This window comes from Epinephelus moara, chromosome 19 (genome assembly GCF_006386435.1).
Source record: "Epinephelus moara isolate mb chromosome 19, YSFRI_EMoa_1.0, whole genome shotgun sequence".
Classification (NCBI taxonomy): domain Eukaryota; kingdom Metazoa; phylum Chordata; class Actinopteri; order Perciformes; family Serranidae; genus Epinephelus; species Epinephelus moara.
In genome coordinates, this window is record NC_065524.1 from 33361932 (window position 1) to 33367931 (window position 6000).

Sequence of the window (6000 nt, forward strand, 5' to 3'; positions counted from 1 at the left end):
TGTATAAGAAACACGTTGCAGTCCCGTGCTCCTTGGATGCTCCCATTCACAGAGTTGGGAAGTCGTTTCTCCGACTTAGGCGTGTTCATTAGCTTTAAGTCCTAATGTGGAAACAGCATGGAGGCTACAAAGATGTGTTGCATTTAATTGCTCAGAGAATTTAAACAACGCGTTGATAGAAGTTTGAAGCTTTATATTACAATGTGATTTTGTCCCAGACACGTTGCTGCACCTCCTAAAACTACTGAAGTATTGCTTCACCGACTAATGCAATAAATAGCTATTCTAGGTCACTCTATGTGGACAGCAACTAACGCTTACAACCTTATATCATATTACAAATTACACATGAGCAAAAAATTTACATGCAATAATGTGAATTAATAAAAAAAATTATTAAAGTCAACCAAACATTGACTTTCATCTGCTATGTTTCTGTTGAATAGCGTAAAGAGAACTGGACCCAAAAGCGTGACTCAGACAGCTGTTCAGTTTAAAGTGGATTTATTTTCAATAAACCAAGAAGGGGTGTCTTGGGTTGATCCAGGGCACTCAGGGGAAACTGGGCAGGCAGGCCGAGCGGGGCTGGAAACAGGTTGGCAGGCTGGTGTGGCAGGCAAATGGGTGACCAGTGAGTGTGGATCGCAAGATAGACTGAACGATCAGGTGGAGACAGGACTGCAGAGCCAAGGTATGAGTACTGCTGGGGTTGATTACTGGATGGCTTTCAGGTGAGCAGGAGCTGACTGGCAACACGACTGATGATAGCCACGCCCAGACACACAAAGAGAGACAGACAAGGAACCACGAGAAATAAAGGGGAGGTGGAAAGGCACAGACTATGACAGTTTCTGCATCAACTTGCCAACTCATGCACCAGAATTTTCTCCAACTTTCTGAGTTGTTGTTCCGACTTGAGGGGGTGTTCACTGTATGATCATTCAGCCTTGATGAAGACCTGCAGACACATTTTTAACTGCCACTATGTCTAAATAGCTGTGAGATATTAAAGGCTTTTTAAATAACTACCGTCTTGGGTGCCTCAGATTTTATCGTCACTCCTAAACTAGCTGCTTCCCCATGTGAAGAGCACCCGAGGGACACTTTTTTTCAAGCCTCACTCCATGCATACTATCTCGATACTGTCATTCCAATAGGAAAAGACCACTCAAGACATTTTGACATGTCATAGGAGAAAGGCACAGCTGCAGCTAATGTCATTAATGATGATGCCTCTGTTACATTCAGGTGTGCCGGTGTCCCAGCATGCACAATAGCAGGGCGCAACTGAAATGGAATGCAGCCATTATTATGGTATTACTCGCACCTGTTTGATGAGTCGAAATGTCTGCAGTGAGAAAGGCATGTGTGTGTGTATGCATGACGATTTTGCCAGCGTGGTTTGACGCTATTACACTTTTCCTCCCTAGAAAGAGCTTTCAGGTGACACATCGCACATGACGCTCGAAGAAATGCACCGTATGAAGTGAAAAGTAAAATTTAAATCAGTAGATAGATAGATAGATAGATAGATAGATAGATAGATAGATAGATAGATAGATGGATGGATGGATGGATGGATGGATGGATGGATGGATGGATGGATGGATGGCGGATTACGTTGTTTTCCCGTACAGGGAGAGCAATGTAATCTGATTGGTCCCCATGAGAGCCAGACCCGAGTGCATTGTGGGTATGGTTTTGCTGGTTAATGAGAGCTAATGATGGAAATGTGACTGTGTACGTGTGCGCGTGTACGAGTGTGTGTTGCGCTAATTAAAGTCTCTAGATGGCATTGCTGTACGTAATGTCTGCCGTGGGGCTGAATCCAGGCCAAATGTATTTATGTATTTAGTTAATTTAGAATGCAATGAAGAGCTCTGGTGGTCTAATTGATCTGTACAGGAGGCCGCACACCAAAAACAAGGCCTCCATTAAAGGGACCTCCAGGGAGCTGGGCTCTGGTGAGTGTGTGGAGTGTGTGTCTGTGTGTATGTGTGTGTGTGTGTGTGTGTGAGAGAGAGAGAGAGAGAGAGAGAGAGAGAGAGAGAGAGAGAGAAAATACACGTATCTGCTTCTCTCTGAAAACTATGAGACGATCAACACTAGTCTCATATGAGCAGAGCTTGGGAAGCAGTTAATATAGCTTAGCGTGAAGACCAGGAGCATGTGGAGACACAGCTAGCTTCTCCAAAGCTCAAAAATACACCTCTAAACAAAAATAGATCTTGTTTGTATAATCCACACATAAACAGAAAATGGACAAATGACGATGATGTGTTGGGGCTATTTCTTGATCTGCATTTCTTCCGTGTGTGTACAGCTACAGAGCACGCTGCTAGATACGGTCACTAAGTACAGGTTTTGCTTTTGGTCGCAACTGGTCCCAAACAATATTTGCATGTTGGGCTCATGTGGGTAGTAAATGGGCTGAAAATGGGCCCTTTATAGGATTGTCTGTGGGTTCAACAATGGCCCCATGCTAATTACCCACATGGATAGGTTTACCCAAATGGGCCACGTATGGGTTATACTAGGGCTGGGATCTTATCTGGACCTCACTTGGGTAAAATCAACCATGTAGGCAATTGCCATGGGGCTATTGTAAAACATATGGACAATCCTGTATAGCAGTGGTTCCCAACTGGTGGGTAGTGGTCCAAAAGTGGGTTGGACGCCAAGTGACTCATGAACAAGTTTGTAAAAAAGCAATCTTTATTTTGAAATCCAGTGAATTTCTAACACAGAGGTCTTATTTTGAAGTGCTGTTTCATGCTGTAATGTGAGTGACTAACAGACAGCTACGTGACAGAGACAGGCTCATTAAAAACACAAACACAAGTATGACTTTAAATATATTAACCACTGCCATATAGGACTCATTTTCAGCCCATTTACTACCCACATGGGCCCCACATAGAAATGTTGGCTGGGGTGATGTTGCTCAAGGACAAAAGAATGTTTCAGTGAATTCAGTGCTCGAGAGATTTAATGTTACCCATAGACTGAATGCAAATAATGGTCGCAGTTCCTGTGACATCACCCACTGGTTTGTGGACTCATGTACTTAAGGTTTGAGTTTGGCATTCTGGCTGTTGCCATCTTGGTTTTTTGGAGCCAGAAGTGACCATATCGAGCGAGAGGGTGAAACTGTGCAGAAGCGAGGGGTGGATCTGACTCACAGACCGTAATGATGCCTCGCAGACAGCCTGCTTCACAAGCAGCCCTGCCCTTAATTTTGCAAAACTTCAAGCCTTAATAAAATGTAAACAGGCAAGTCATATAAAAATTCACCCCCGCACAGTTGTCCTGAATGTTGACATTAGCAATAGAGACCAAAACTGTTTTTTGTATCAGGCTGTAAATATCTTTATTTCTGCTGTAATATGGGGGCCAGTGGGGAGCGACTGGCTTCTGGAGCCAACCTCAAGTATCCATTCACATAACTGCAATCTTTGGCATTTACACAAAGGCTTTTTTTGTGTTTAACACCATCATGAGATTAGTCACAGATCCTATGACTTCCTGTGCGGCTCAAAATCATATGCTTGTCTACTTAAATTGGCACTCAGTCGTCAAGACTTTGAGAACCCCTGCCTTATAATCGGCCAAACAGCAGCTGACCAAGCAATCTTACATCAAAGTAGCTGCACATGTACATGTAATTCCGAGTCGCATATTGATAACATCACTGCAAAGCCACCGTCACCAGAACACATGTTGGCATTGTGCGATTATGCAAACCCTGAATATGTCACATTAATATGTTTCATATGTAGTGGATGTGTCAAAACTCCCTGTTGCTTCAAGTCTCAGTTTCATGGTGTGACAGAAGAAGAAGAAGAAGAAGAAGAAGAAGAAGGAGAAGAAGAAATACTTTATTAATACTTTACTTTATATGGCTCATTTCCCAGATTTCATCCGGCTTTGCTGACCCATTGTCTCCATTTTCAGCTCTGAATGCAGCCTGTCTCCTGCCACAGTAAACCAGGTTTAGCCATCAGGGGAGTTTAGCTCTAATTTGTCAGAGTAATCTCCTCCGGTTGTGGACGGCAATCCATCACCAAACCCAAATGGGTCCACGCTGAGCCAAGGAGCAGAAGCATCTTCCCACATGGGAGACGAAAACCTGTTTGACACCGGCACCTATGACGACATTTCAGATGAGTGTAAAGGCCTGTCATTTGTTCTGTGGAGGGATGTCTTGATACCGTCATCTCTGAGCAAACACTGTTAGTGTGGTGGTCACTTCCAGAAAGTTATACAGACATGCAGTGATGCATGTTCGATATTTGTCTCTTGCCTCACACAAACCCTTTTGATTTTCAGTTAACTTTTCCAGAAGTGCTCATGGTTCCCATTGTTCTCACAACATGCATCGGCCATTATACTGTGTGTTGAATATGCACATGTAGTAGAAAGCATTCACACATTTTATATCAGTCTCAGACAGTTGAAACTTTATATTTCTTTACATTTCAACAGCACTGATTATATTTAAGCACAAAAACCACTTGGTTATGTGAGGAAAAGTTTGTCTTGGCGAGAGATACCCAGTGTGGGGGACACAATCCCTTTTTCTCATGAGGTACAGCACGTATATAAATCCTGTTTCTATTTTACTTTTGAATGGAATGCACTTAGAGGATCATGAAGCTTTAATAGTCAAACAAATGCAGTGATGAATCTGCATAAAACAACCACTTTTCATGGCACTATCCCCAGTGGATAAACAGTGATGGGTCACTAACAGTGGCTTTAAAGCTGCTGCAAACGCTGAGATGATTTGTTGGTCTCGAACAGTGGTCTGCAGCCTGGCATGAGTTTCACCTTGGTGCCATGCCATCTAACATCCCCTCCACATCTGAATGACAAAGTCAGCTTATATACCTCATAGCTTTAGAAACACTCATATGATGTAGATGAAACTTGTGTGTAATGTATTTGTGGATTGTAGAAATATACAATGCCAACACTTTATCTGGTGACTGAACTGTATTACTTTTTTTAATCAAAGTGATAATGTTTTTAATCCTTTTGTCTTCACTTTTTTCAATTTTTTTCTCATGAACTGTTGCACATATATAAATCCCATGGTTGTCTGTGATTGAAATACAGATCTTGATCCAAAGTAAAGATTTCTATTTCCAATTTCTGTGAATAAAATGACACATTCGGAGAGCTTTAGAGCTTGAATAGTGGTGTGAACACTATGGGTGCTGTCTAATTGAGGGCATAGTCCAGTGTTGAGCAATGGCTTTGACTATAATGTTCTTTTATGGCTCTGGTAGCAAGACTTAAACTCGTGACTAAAACTGTGTATGCTTTGGTTCCAAAATATACGACCGTTAAAATTTTGCATGCACTTGTGCAAACAGAAAATTTGCCACCAAGCCAACAACAGTAAGATGTTAAACCTCGAGAGATGGAGAACGTGTATTTGGCCTTGCTGGAGAGAAGCTTCTTTAACCAAATAGACATGCAGCAGTTGAGCCAGGTAATAACTTTATTATTTAACATAACTTAAAACTTTCTGCAAAGAAAATGTTTCACTGACTCTATCTAAGTCTGCAAGGAACAGCAGTTGTTAAACTTTTGACCCTCTGATGGCTAACAGCTGCTTACCTGGCCAGTTTTCATACTACGTAATGCAACAGTCCTTCTATGGAACAAACAAATGAAACATTTCCTCCACACCAGAGCCTTATTGTACTGATTAGTCCACTCAATAGCTTTAATTTACTTCGATTTTCCTTCTAATTTAATTTTAATCCCTCAGATCATGTTTTTCTACTCTGTATTCTTATCTCTGCCTTGGTTTGTCTGTGATACAGTCTCCCTTTTACACTCTCTCTGTCATCGTCTGTCTGTATTTTATCTCAGTATCATGTCACATACATACATAAGAGAGGGAGAGAGACCCCAGTGAGTCCTGTCAGGCTGCCAGCAGTAATCTGCCATCAGAGTCGGTTCGCTAATTGGATAATGTGGTGCGGAGGA